This window comes from Peromyscus californicus, unplaced genomic scaffold (genome assembly GCF_007827085.1).
Source record: "Peromyscus californicus insignis strain IS unplaced genomic scaffold, ASM782708v3 Scaffold_5__1_contigs__length_169319896, whole genome shotgun sequence".
In the NCBI taxonomy this organism is placed as follows: domain Eukaryota; kingdom Metazoa; phylum Chordata; class Mammalia; order Rodentia; family Cricetidae; genus Peromyscus; species Peromyscus californicus.
Genome location: NW_026294573.1, coordinates 30551215 through 30565517, shown reverse-complemented (window position 1 = coordinate 30565517; position 14303 = coordinate 30551215).

Genomic DNA, 14303 nt, shown 5'->3' with positions numbered 1-14303 from the left:
CCGAGAGTCACATGCTAGCCACATACTGCGGCTCCTTGCTGCAAGTCCTTACCATAAGTTCTGCACATTCGAATCTCTGTTTCTTTACTCCTGAGATTAAAGGTCAAGGAGATCTCCTCGGTAGTCTGGAGGAAAGCTTCTGACTGAGTTAAAATCACTTTACAAAACTCATGTCACATGCAAGGAAGTGTCCTGAGTTGGGGAGGAGGACATCAAAGGCTTTGGTCTTTCTGAGCCTACAAACTGTTAAGGGCACCCACGTCCATTAAGGGCCACCATTCGGAGAAAGGTGGGCAGGCCATCCACCCCCTTGAGAGGACTCAGGATTACCCCAGAAGGGGTCATGGCCCTCTCTGGTAAGAAGAAAGGGAAGCCCAGGAAGGGAAATACCCCCAGAGAGCCCCTGCCAGCACACAGCTTGCATGTGAGCTCAGAGGCTCCACATGAGAGACTGATTCTGTAATTATTCACTTGATGTCTTAACAAGAAGGGCATTTAAATAGGTGCTAGGTCAGAGGGGTTGATACTGTGTTTGAGACAGGGTGTGACTCGGTAGTCATTGGTGCCCATGTCTGAATGAGGTGGCCCAAGTTTATTACTGAGGTTTCCTTACTGACACATTGTGCTTGGGGACCAAGGTTAATCCCAGGAGGACTAGATCCCCATGCCCTGCATGCCTGGCACTCTGGGTGGAGGCATCTTTCCTGCCTGGGCATCGCCACTTTCCATTGCCTTCACACGGCAGTGTGTTGACATGTCAGTGCCTGGCCTGCTCACAGGGAATAACCAGGGAAGGCGCCCAAAGGCGGTGCCTGGCTCCCGAGCTGGCAGCCGGCCAGAGTGGCTTTGTTTAGCTCCTTCCCCTGAGGTGGCAGCCAGGCAGCAACTTCCACTTCATAGCTGCAGTGCCTCCGAATGCTTCCGAGGCAGAATCTCTCCAAATGTCAGGGAGGAGGAGCATCTCCAATGTGGTCCTTTCGTGACGTGCCTTTAAGGCCAATTTATCTAGGGCTAATCCTGACGTGCTGTTGAATTAGGCATCGGTGAGCGGAGGTGTGCATTTTTAAAACCCATGAAATCGTAAGCAGATTGCATGACTCAGTATTCCTTATGAACGCTCGAGCCTCTCAGGGCTGTTATTATTAATATTAATAAGCATATATATTCACAAACACATACACACATACACCCAAGGGGCACTGGGCAGAGCTCAGGGACGACACAGCCTCAGTCCTCAGGGATCAGTAGAAAGCTGTCTCTAAGGCGATGTAGCAAGTCACGGGAGTATTGTAACTGTCAAGGTTTTAAGCACCTAAAAATCAGTACTATCATTAGCAATCAGTAATCACTGTTATAGAAGAATAAATCTTGTAATCTCCAAATTACCTGTTTGCACCAATTAGAGTCCAACTGATGAACATACCAATCAAAGGGGAATTTACTTGAAGTACCCAAGCATATCTGGTTAAAAAAAAAAAAAAAAAAAAAAAAAAAGAACCTGCTGAGCTCCCAAACTGATGTCTCCTCACTCACTATCTGTTAGGGTGGACAGTCTGCAAATGGAGCTGGCAAAGCCCTGCACAAGCCCCCCCAGGCAGGAGGAAATCCATGCTGCATTTATTTGTTTATTTATTCATTTATTCCCTGCCTGCCTCCAGGAAGGATTTGAGGTAGGTCACAGTAAGAACACACACTGTACTAAGACTCGTTTAGATATCAAGACCAGGAGATGTTGGGAATCGCGGGGTGGAAGCGGGGACACACAGCGTTGTCTTTGTTGAGTCCCCGGGCTGAGCACAGCCATAAGTACTAAGAGGATCCACAGCAGAGACACAGACCTCTCCTGCCTGCCTGTAGACTTGTGACCTACAGCCCTGAGGGTTGCTCCGAGCCTCTCAGAAGGCAGTGAGCAGGGGAGCTGAATGGGCCACCTAGTTCTCAGTGTGCAGTAGAGAAAGCGAGCCCATGGAAAGGCGTGCTTCCCCCATGCCGTAAGTCCAAGCAGCAGTTCAGAACCACTGAAGGGACCTGGTGGAAAACGTGTCGGCGTATGTTTCTCAGTCTTGTAGACATGTTCTCTATGAGGTCATCTCTTGGCTGAGGATGGAGGCAGAAAACAAGAATAAAGAGCTAGGACACGGTGGCTCATGTCTGTAACCCCAATGTTCAGGAGGCTAAGGCAGGAGGATTGCTGAGAGTCTGGAGCCAGTCTGGGCCACACAATGGGTTCAAAACCAGCAAGGGCTATACATCCTTGTTTAAAAAAGAAAAAACAAAACCAGAAGGGTGGGTTTCCTACTGAACCTTCCCTCCTGGGCTCCTCCTGAACTTAGGAAAACCTGGGTTTGGTGTTTGAGGCTAAGGCAAGAGGTGAGAGCTGGGTAGAGAGGAGGGGAATGAGAACTGGTAGGGAACGCAGTGCTCTGTGCATTGGACTGGGGACTTGGGCGTTGGCAACGGAAAGTCATCTTAGCAGCCCCCCATCCCCATGCTCTGTGAGCCCCCCATCTCCATGCTGTGTGACGCCCCCATCCCCATGCTGTGTGACATCCTCATCTCCATGCTGTATGAGTCCTCCCATCTCCATGCTGTGTGAGCCCTCATCCCCATGCTGTGTAAGGCCCCCATCCCCATGCTGTGTGAGCCCCCTCATCCCCATGCTGTGTGAGCCCTCATCTCCATGCTGTATGAGTCCTCCCATCTCCATGCTGTGTGAGCCCTCATCCAAATGCTGTGTAAGGCCCCCATCCCCATGCTGTGTGAGCCCCCTCATCCCCATGCTGTGTGAGCCCCTCATCTCCATGCTGTGTGAGCCCCTCATCCCCATGCTGTGTGAGCCCCCTCATCCCCATGCTGTGTGAGCCCCCATCCCCATGCTGTGTGAGTCCCCCATTCCAATGCTGTGTGAGCCCCATCATCCCAATGCTGTGTGAGCCCTCATCCCCATGCTGTGTGAGCCCCCATCCCCATGCTGTGTGAGCCCCCATCCCCATGCTGTGTGAGCCCCCATCCCCATGCTGTGTGAGCCCCCATCCCCATGCTGTGTGAGCCCCCATCCCCATGCTGTGTGAGCCCCCCATCCCCATGCTGTGTGACACCCCCACTCCATGCTGTGTGAGCCCCCATCCCCATGTTGTGTGAGTCCCCCATCTCCATGCTGTGTGAGCCCCCATCCCCATGTTGTGTGAGTCCCCATCCCCATGCTGTGTGAGTCCCCATCCCCATGCTGTGTGAGCCCCCCATCCCCATGCTGTGTGAGCCCTCATCCCCATGCTGTGTGAGCCCCCATCCCCATGCTGTGTGAGCCCCCATCCCCATGCTGTGTGAGCCCCCATCCCCATGCTGTGTGAGCCCCCATCCCCATGCTGTGTGAGCCCCCATCCCCATGCTGTGTGAGCCCCCCATCCCCATGCTGTGTGACACCCCCACTCCATGCTGTGTGAGCCCCCATCCCCATGTTGTGTGAGTCCCCCATCTCCATGATGTGTGACACCCCCATCTCCATGCTGTGTGAGCCCCCATCCCCATGCTGTGTGAGCCCCCCATCTCCATGCTGTGTGACCCTTCATCCCTATTCTGTGTGACCCCTCATCCCCATGCTGTGTGACACCCCCATCTCCATGCTGTGTGAGCCCCCTCATCCCCATGCTGTGTGAGCCCCTCATCCCCATGCTGTGTGAGCCCCCATCCCCATGCTGTGTGACACCCCCACTCCATGCTGTGTGAGCCCCCCATCTCCATTCTGTATGAGCCCCCTCATCCCCATGCTGTGTGACCCCTCATCCCCATGCTGTGTGACACCCCCATCTCCATGCTGTGTGAGCCCCCATCCCCATGCTGTGTGAGCCCCCCCATCTCCATGCTGTGTGAGCCCCCCCATCCCCATGCTGTGTGACCCCTCAACCCCATGCTGGATGAACCTCCCTAAGGGTATTTTTGTACTTTGATGCTGATGCAAGGCCCAGCATCACCCCACTTTACTCATCTCCTGAGGTCAATCACCTTGCCATGTTCCCATCCTCTCCTGGCCTTACCACTTATTCTGTATGGCTCTGCTTGGTGTGATGTCTCTGAGAAATCATGTTGCCATCTTACTGGGGCTTGCCCAGCTTGCTTGTTTTATGAAGTGTACCAGGTGCTCATTTTGATCTCTGCTCTTGAACATTACTAGGTTACCCTAGTAGCAAGAACTATTTAAGTGGTACCCAAGTGTATGTCTGCATCTTTAGCTCTGCAGCAGGAAGTCCATCCAAGATGAGCAAGGTGATGCTTCCATGGTCCCTGCACTCAGCACCCATGCTCTTGTGTAGCTCTCACCCATGCTGAATCAGGGTGACTCTGTCACAGCATCAGACACTGTGGGTGTTATAGATACAGTGGTGGACAGAGATAATCCTCAATCTTAGGAAGCTGGCAGAACTCATGGCACATAACAAAAAAAGGATGATTTGGGGACTGCAGAGAACTAGCTGAACTTCTGTGCCTCTTCTTGCCTTGAAGACTTTCACATCTCTGAACCTGTTTCTTCCTCTTTATCTTATTTTTCTCTTATTTTTAGATATTTGTTTTCTTGAGATGGGGTCTTTTGTAGCCCATGTGAAACTGAGGATGACCTTAGACTCCTGATCCTCCTGCTTCTGTTTTCTGGATGCTGAGATCACAGACATGCATCACCACATCCAGTTTTATGTGCTGCTAGGGATTGAATCCAGGACCTTGTGCATGCTAGGCAAGCACTCTACCAGCTGAGCTACATCCCCAGCCGTATTTCCTCATCTTCAAAGATGGCAAAGTAGGATCCACCTGATGCCATTTGGTGGGAATTTGATGTGATTGTTCGTAAAGCATTTAGCACAACGTCCAGATTTTGACGGCTACTCATGTGTGGTAGTCTCCCGAGCACCTGAGAACACAATGATGAACGAAGAGTTGTCTCTACCCTCAAGACACTGGGAATTGAGTGGAGAGGACAGATGAGCCCTCAGTAAAGTTTAAGGCACATTGGAACCAGAGTGGTCATGGGAGCATGGAAGACTGTGGGAACCCATGGACAAGGCACCACAGAGATTAGGAGACATCTTAGCAAGCTTTAGAGGGTGAGTGGGATTTTCATGAGTAGAGCATAGCAAGGGCATGGAGAACCCTGGGAAGTCATGGGGTCTGGGGCATCACTCCATAGGATTCTCTTTTGTACTCTCTTGTCTCCTGAGCCATAAAATGCAGCTGTTAAATTAGATAGCAAAAGATTCGCCTTTCAGCTTGCGTATTATTCCTCAAGAGAGGGAAGTATTTCTTTGTTCATTACCAATTTCCGCCTCCCAGCACATGGTAGGCACTCAATAAATATGTATTAAATAAGTAAGGATAATTACACATGTAAGCAGCTTGTCTCCAACAGGAAAAATCAAGGAAGTATTTTTTTCCATTTACTTGGTATAAGTCGTTTTTCTCGGGTACATGCATGGTGGCAATTAAGGAGGCTGCATTATGTCACTGGGTTTGTCTTCCCTATCTTCCTCAGACTCGTTGTGGGGCCCTTCCTTAACTTTCACGTTGCTCACACTTCCGTGGAGCTCGTTTCTGACACTTGGCACCCTGTCCTCGACGCACTGTGGGTACAGCAGGCCCAGGCAACTTCCAAGACGCGCCTCTGTTTTCCTTTGTCGAACCTTCCATTTTGGTTTTGGTGTTTCTATGAAGGGACAATCTTTCAAATCAGAGCTCAACTGGACAGTTTCTTGCGTCACTGAACTAAGACAAGGCTGGCTGGTGGGAAACTGTCCAGTGAGGCACTTCCATGGGTTGGCTAGTTTTATGTCAACTTGATACAAGCTACAGTTACCAGAGAGAAGGCAACCTCGATTGAGAAAATGCTTCCATAAGATGGGGCGGTATGCAAGCTTGTAGGGCATTTTCTTAATTAGTGATTGATGTGGGAGGGGCCAGCCCGTTATGGGTGGGGTCACTCGTGGTCCTGGGTTCTATAAGAAAGCAGACTGAGCAAACTATGAAGAAGGAAGAACAATCCATTAAGCAACTCTCCTTCATGTCCTCTGCTCCAGCCCCTGCCTCCAGGTTCCTGCCCTGTTTGAATTCTTGCCCCGACTTCCTTCAGTGACTTCAATGGTGTAGAAGTATCAACCAAATAAGCCCCTAACTCCCTGAGTTGCCTTTGGTTATGGTGTTTCATCATAACAATAGTGACCCTAACTAAGACAGCCCCTCACTACATTTTCAGGCCAGTGCTTAAGATTGCTTGTTTCGTTCTCTGCCATGACTCCCGTAGTACATCACTGACAGGGTTTGCCCTTTTCCAAGCCTTTGCTAAGCAAACTATTCATTCAAAGCTCAGCTCAGCAGCACTTTCTCAGATCTGCCGCCCCTCCCCTTTGCCTCGCTCAGTCCTATGGCCATGGATGCCTGTAGATGTTCTCTTTTAAGTCAGAGATTCACGTGTTGCCAGGAGCCTTTTGAAGACAGCAAGTCACCTTCAAAACAATTTAAAACAAAGCAAAACAAAACAAAGCACGGAGTCTTAAAAAAATGATATTTAACCTGAAGAACAGGAAGGCAGTCTTTATCAATTATAGAAAACCTGGGTGGTAAAAATATATATATATATATATATATATATATATATATATATATATATTAAGTAGGGGACGGGACCGTCTTTCTTATGATCTTGTCACCTGGTGGGTCTGCTGGATCATTTCTCACGCCACTTTTGTTACTGTGTATCCCAAGCCTTTGACTGTGTCACGAAACACAGCACAGTGTAGCACCGGCAAGAAGGAACGCTGAATTTATTGGGGTAGAGACTTGGGGTAGCCTCTCTAAGACACCCTCTACTGTTTGTTCCTAACCCCAGCCCTGTGCCCCTACAGGGTTACCCATCACCTGTGTCTAACTTAGCAGGCAGGAGTCTCACTCCGAGGAAACAGCATCCTGTGCTGTTACACTGTATTTCCTGTCTTCAGATTCCCTACCTCTTCCCTTCCCTCCCCCCACCCCAATTTCCCTGTCTCCAGCGAGCAATAATATCTTTCATCTGAGCCTCTCTCCCTGCCTCCAGTGACTGCCTCCCCTGATGAATTCTCTCCGGGTGACTTTGGCATTTGCATATTATTTCCTCGCTTGGATATTCTGAGATGTTGGAACCAGAAAGCAGGTTGACGCGAGCAGGTACTTAGCTGAACGAGGCATTCTCGGGAACTGCACAAATATTTGGAGTCGGGCGAGTGCCAATAGGCAATTAATTGAAATGTGGACACAGCAAGCTTCCGGAGGAGGGGAACTGAAGTTGAGAAATTAGCTGTGGGGAGTGATTCTCTGCAAGACACAAAACAGTAATTTGGGGATTCCTTTCCCTCAATCTGAAAGTGATTTGATATGGGAAAAGAAAGAGAAAGGGAAAAAAATTAACAAGTGTCCTATCAAGGTTGACTTTTGAAATGCTAGACTTGGGATTGGTTCTCAGAGAACACAGATGCGACCCCTGTGGAGAGGGAAGGCAGCCCAAGGTCAGGGGTGAGGAAATGTGGGACCAGAAGCGAACACGGCTCTAGCCCTGGCCACTTTGCACTTTCCAAGCAGACTGTCTACCTGGAGACCTGATTACCATATCAGGAACCAAGGGCGAGCGAGGGCTGCGATTTAAGCGTTTTCCTGTCGCTGTCAACTGTGTGAATACATTTAGCAAATCCTGCTTCAACTGACCTTAGCTGAGGAGCGAGGAGACGGGGTCCACCTTGACCAAGATCCCCCATCTGTATCCTGCTTAGCACTGGCAATGTTCAGGCTGAAAAGCACAGTCCCTCAGGCTGGGGAAGCAGCTACTTGACAGAGCACAACCCTAGCAAACAGGGAGGCCGTGGCTTCTACCACCAGGACTACAAGTGTGGTGCTGGCCTATTGCCAGGCTGAGGCCCAACTTCCTGTTTATTCACCAGAATAGTAAGCATCTATCCTTACTCCTTTGCTTTCTCCAGTAAACGGGCGGGCCCTCTGCTTGACATTTTTTTAATAAGTGAAAAAGGAGAATCACCTTTTCATTGCTCAGGCATGTGGGGCCAGCCTTACCCTTTTGAGGAAGCCCCAAGAACATGGCTTTCAAAGTGCTATCTTAAACTGACCACATCAGCATTGGGAGCCAGTTAAGAATGCGAGTTCCCTGGTTCCAAGCCGGCATACTAAATCCAGATGTCAGAGCGATGGGGTCCAGTATCACATGTTTTAACAAGCCCTCAGGAGATTTCGATGCTCAGTCAAGTTTGAAAGCCATCGCCCTAAAAAATTATGATCGGGAAGTCTGGGCTGCTAGATTTAGTCACTAGGAGAGTAATATATTTTTGATTATTGGACCCTTAAGAATAAATTCTCTTCATTTCAGGATGCCCAGGTGAGCCATTCCCACACATTGCTGAGTGTTCAACAGGAAAACATTTCCAAGTGATTCTTTAAAATCGAAATGACCAGCACGGTCAGACTAGAGTCTAGCATCCCAACCTGTATCTGGCAAGTGCAGAATTTTTATACTTTAGAGTTCCATGGAATGACTGGATAGGTTAATTGATTGCTGCCTCTGTTATTTTTAGACTTGCACTTCCTTACCTCATATGAAAATTTATTCAGCATTCAAATGGAAACTGGTGAGATGTCTCAGGGGTAAATGTGCTTGCTGCCAAGCCAGACAACCTGAGTTCGATGCCCAGGACCCATACAACGGAAGGAGAGATCTCCTGCAAGTTGACCTCTGACCTCTACACAAACACCTTGGCATGGGTGCTCACACACAAATACAAATCTCACACACACACACACACACACACACACACACACACACACACACACACACTAAATAAATGGTAAAAACAAACTTTGAATGATAGGCTGAAGTAGGAAGAGTCTAAGTTAGAAGCTTATCTGTAACAGAGTGAGTTCAAGACTAGTCTGGGTAACTTGGTGAGTTAAACATTTTTGTATATGAAATGGCTGGAAATGCAGCTCTGTGATAGGTCACAAATCTTGCACGGGGAAAGCCCTGGGTTCAATCCCCAGTATTACAAGATGAAATATTCAGATGGGAACATTTTATTACCCACAAATATTTTCTTATATACTTTAACGTGTTACTAAGGAAACCAGTTATAACATTACAGTGACATTGTTACTGTAATGAATTATTGGGCAATATATATGTCAGAGTATAATCTCTCTCAAATTTCACACAGACTGAATTATATACACTTCTAGCACAGCACATTAGAGCTATGGAAGTAAGGTAGAAAGGAGAATTCCTAGCCCAGAGCGGCAGGCATTTCCAGAGAATCTGTTCTGTACCTTCTGTGCACTTGCAGAGTGGGGTGGTTCTCCGTGTGGCAGTAGAGCCCCTCTGCAGGAAGCTGCGTGAGCAAGCACAGCCACCTCCCGGGGACACTTTGGTGGCAGAGCTCAGAGAGCGTCTAACTGGTGAGAGCTAGGAAGGACTGAAAATGGGTGTACAGTGCAAAGTGTGTGCTAATCACACGTTTGTGGGATCCAAGGACATCAAAGCATGGATCACACGAGTGAGTGGCGGAGATGACACCCAGAAATGGGGGGTGGATACAGCCCAGCAGCCCAGCAGGAAGCTCCTGCTTTTTCTCTCTGGATGTGGGGGGGAGGTGCTGTTATTAATGATGGGATGGATTAGAACAGATGGGTACTTTTGACACATTTTCCCATGTTGTTATTTTCCGATTTCCCATCTTCCCACCACCGAGTCATGTGCCTTTCTCTTGGTTGAGAGTAAAAGCATGTGACTTTGAAGAGAAGCCTGAGGAAGGAAAGTAGAGGTGATGGCATTGCCACTGAACTCAGAGACACATGTTCAACTGGTCCTCAGAGTCCTCCGACAACCTTGCTGGGTGTCGAAGGGAAGCCACAGTGACTGCCTGGGCTCTCTGGGATGGGCTCAAATGCATGCCTGGGGACCCTTTCTCACTGGTTCCATCACAGCCACCCTCCATCCTGGCAGCCATCACAGTTTCCCTGATTGCAGTACCTTCCTGGAGCCCTGAGGAGATTTGCATTGTAAATGGTGTTTGTTAGGGCCCAGAAATAATATTAATCATTGTAAAACAATTATGTTGCATAATTTGTACATAAAAAAGAAAAGCATGAAGCTTTGGCTTGAATTAATATTTCTAGCATTATGTGTCTTTCTCATCCATACAAATAATGAGACCCTCATCTGCCCTTCTGGGTGAGGAAGGCTCCGGAAAAAAATGAAGCTACTCACCTTCTTGTGGCTCCTGGAAACGTTTTGAATGTGCACAGAGTCACGTGGCTTGTACAGTTTCATGTGCAACAGCCAGGGACCTTGGTGCAAGGGGAAAATTCTATTGTCTATAATTAAACCCTTCTTGTAAAAGGCTGGACACAGAGGGACCAAAGAACCCCTAGGATGCAGAGCAGTCAATGAGGGCAGCTTCCTTCACCTGTGTCTCAGGTCCGTCCCGCTATAACACTGGGGTAAGGAGCCATCAGTGAACAGAAATCTCAGGGAATTGGGGCTCTAATCTCCAAACTACTAAAATAGGTTAAATGGTACTTCCCCCCAAATATATCAGCATCATACTCTGAATGTGACCTTATTTGAAAAAAAAAAAAAGGCAGGGGTCTCTGCAGTTGTAATTAAGGGATCGTGCCATGATATCATCTTGTCTTTTCTTGGCAGACCCCAAGCCAATGACAAGAACACAGGGAGGGTGACAGCTAGTGTTGACGATGAGGAAGATGCCACGTGGGCTGCCAGGGAGAAAAGCCACCAAGGATCTTATCCATCTGAGGACCCTGTGTGCTACAGTACAGACCTGCCGGGCAAGTTATATCCACTTGTGCAATGGTGGCTAACTTTTGCGGGTGTGGGTGGGGTAACCAACCACTTTCTGATTTGATTATAGGCCTGTTCCACAGGAAAGAATGTGTGCCTAGTACCGTAAACCTGGTCAGAAGCCTGTGGCTGGAGAGGTCTCAGACCCTAGGAGGTAGCTACTATTGGTGTTCTTCTAAATAGACATACAGTCAAACTGCCTTCCAAATATGTATGTCCATACCCATAGATTAGTACCATGTTCAGTCTTGGTCAGAGAAACTTCTTTTTTCAGCAAGTGACTATTAATACAGACACACACACACACACACACACACACACACACACACACACAATGGTCAAAATGCTGAGAATACATGACTGCTGAGGTCTTAGCCCTAAACAGGACATGTATGCCACCTCCACGGAGCACAGTGGACAGAAAGATGGCAGGAGCTAGAGGATGGAACACTATGAAGTGCTGTGTCCTGGATATGACATACCCATTGCTCTCATGAACGCACAGCGGCTGTGATTTAACACACGAGCAGAAAAGAAAAAAAGACACTGAAGTTCCAGGGGGTCTAGTTGGGAAGAAGGGGGTCAGGAGTGGGAAAGGTGAGAGGGTAGAGGGGGGTGGATATGATCACAATACAGTCTATACATGTATGAAATTGTCAAGAATAAAAACTGAAGGAGCATAAGGAGGAGACACACACAGGAAGAGAAGAGGAGGCCACAGGAGGAGAAGGTAGAGATCCAAGTGGCATAGTCACAAATTAAGGTGTGTCTGGAAGTGGAAGAGATGAGTAAGAATTCTCCTGCAGAGCCTTGGAGGCTGTAGCCCTGACCACATCATGATTTCAGACTTCAGATCTCCAAAGCCATAAGAGAGTACTTTTTTTTAATGGTTCTAAGCCATGGTAGCAACATTTTGTAACTGCTCTCTGAAATTAACACATGCCCCACACTCCACCCCATCCACAAGCTCCCAGGGGGCCTTGCAACTCTCACTCATGTTTAGTTCGTGATGACACTCTTTGGCTCTGCCATTGTAAGATCTGTGGTCCACAACCAAGCTTCTCAGGTGGCCATGCTTCCTACACTGGGTCCCAGCTGACCTTTTCCAGGAAATCTCTTCCCAGGAACTGAAATCCTACGTTAAATACAGAGAATCCTGATGTCAGGTCAGTGTGACACACCATTTAGAACTCAGAATCAGGGCTTGCAAATGAATAAGATTAAAGAGGTTTCCGTAGCGACCAATTTGGATTCTCTGTCTACCAAATCTCATTGACCTATGACTTAACACCCACTGGGGCATATGTTTACCATGCACTGGACACATAGTTGCCAGGCACTATACTAAGAATTTTATATTCACAGTGTTATTGACCCTTGCACTGGCCCTGGAGATATGTAAGCTTGTTTGTCTGGATAGTATAGAGGGGGGAAACTGTCCAAGAGACTTTCAGTACGACTCGGGAATATTCACGAAGCTGTTCATTGGCCTAGCTAGCTTAGGAACACTAGGCATCGTTGACTTTGCAGCTAGACTCTCAAGTACCTCACCACTGTGTTCTTAGAAGAATGTGCTTATTTTTGTATTTTAGGCTATTTAGCTTGGGAAGCTCATTCTTAATGTCCTTTTGGGTTTTTGCAGGGCTTCTGGAGGGTACTTGTAAGGACAGTGTGTCCCCAGCACCCAACCTAGGACCTGGCGTGTATCAGGTGTTCAGTAAAGGGCTTGTGAGACGAATGAGTTATGAATGTCTGGAATGCTTTCCTGGGTCGTTAGGCTCAGGGTTAGAACATTGAAGAATGGTATACTAAAGGGTAGAGCTAGCCGACCAGTTGTCAACCTCAAAGGTTAAGGATGTTCTCAGAATATTCCAGATTGTTGTACAAGTTATTATCCCACAACTTTCTCTAAGCCATGCAGACGTACATTAGCACTGAATAAGATGGCATTATTTAATATCTCATTCCTTTCTTCTTAGTGATTCTACTTTTTATTTTGACTAATTAGAATAATGAATTACTAAGGTCTGCCTCCCCATTATGTAAGATGGCCCATTCCATGTTGCTTCTAAATGGATTACTCGAGGTGTTAAGGGCAACCTGTAACTTAAATATTTAAGCCTGGCTGTGTGTGGACATTTACCCAGGCCCTGGACTGACTGTGGATTTAGATCTTGCTTCTTCAACCTGCCCCCAGCTCTTGTCCTCAGCACAAAGTCACTGTCATATATGTGTTTGACTTGGTGATTCAATGGCCAAACATTTGTGTCTAATGCAAGAGAAAGAGCATTGGCCAAGAGGAATCAAATGACCTGGAGTCCTTACCTGGTCCCCACTGCCCCCCATGGCCTTTCTGGGCTCCTATTCCCTCATGAGTGTGGTGTGGATGATCATTTGTGTCTCACAGGGAACTGGAAGAACCAGAAGAAACAAGACATGAGGGAGCCCCATGAACTGGAAGGTATGTAGCTGTGCAGGTATCTGGAACATGAGGGATCACTGTGTATTGACAAAATGTGTCTCAAGTCTGCGGACACTTTTCTATCCATATCTATGCGGCAAAGGGGGTCCCTCCTTTGGCCTTTGAGGATGTGCCAGTGACATCAGGACACCCTTCTCCTTGCCATGTCTTCTAATTATCTCTCCTTCGGGTGAATTCCACCCTCAGACCATGTAGCTGAGGTTAGCTCGAAATGTGGCCCAACACAAAGTCATGAAAGTACTGAAGACATCAAGAATGTTTTTTGTGGAGTTGTTTTTTTCTGTCTTATAATTCAATTGTATGGTTCTTCAGGGTGAATTCTGCAGAGGACAACATCATGTCACAGTGTCAAAAGCTTGAGCAGGTCCCAAGCAAAGAGCCAGCTGAACCACACTGTCAGAATGAGATGGCCCATTGCAGGGTTTGACTCCCTTTCTGAAATCCTGCCTTTGCATGATAGGCACTGTCTTGGTTATTTTTCTATTACTGTGACAGAACACCATGACCAAGGCAACTTATAAAAGAAAGTGTTCGATTCAGGGTTTATGGTTTCAGAGGGTGAGAGTCCATGATGGTGGAGCAAAGGCATGGTGACAGGAACAGCTGAGAGCTTACAGCTTGATCTGCAAGTAGGAAGGAGAGAAAGAGAGAGAGAGAGGGAGGGAGGGAGGGAGGGAGAGAGGGAGGGAGGAAAGAAGAGACAGGAATGGTGCCAATCTTTGGATATTTCAATGCCCTCCCCCAGTGACATACCTCTTCACAAAAGGCCACACCTTCTAATCCTTCCCCAACAGTTCCACCAACTGTTGTTTTATATTTAAACATATGAGCCTATGGGGGCCTTGCTCATTCAAACCACCACAGATGCCAAAATATCTTTGCAAACAGATAAATTACAGAGTCTATGCCTGAAGCTTAAACCAGTGGAATATAAAGATAACTGAA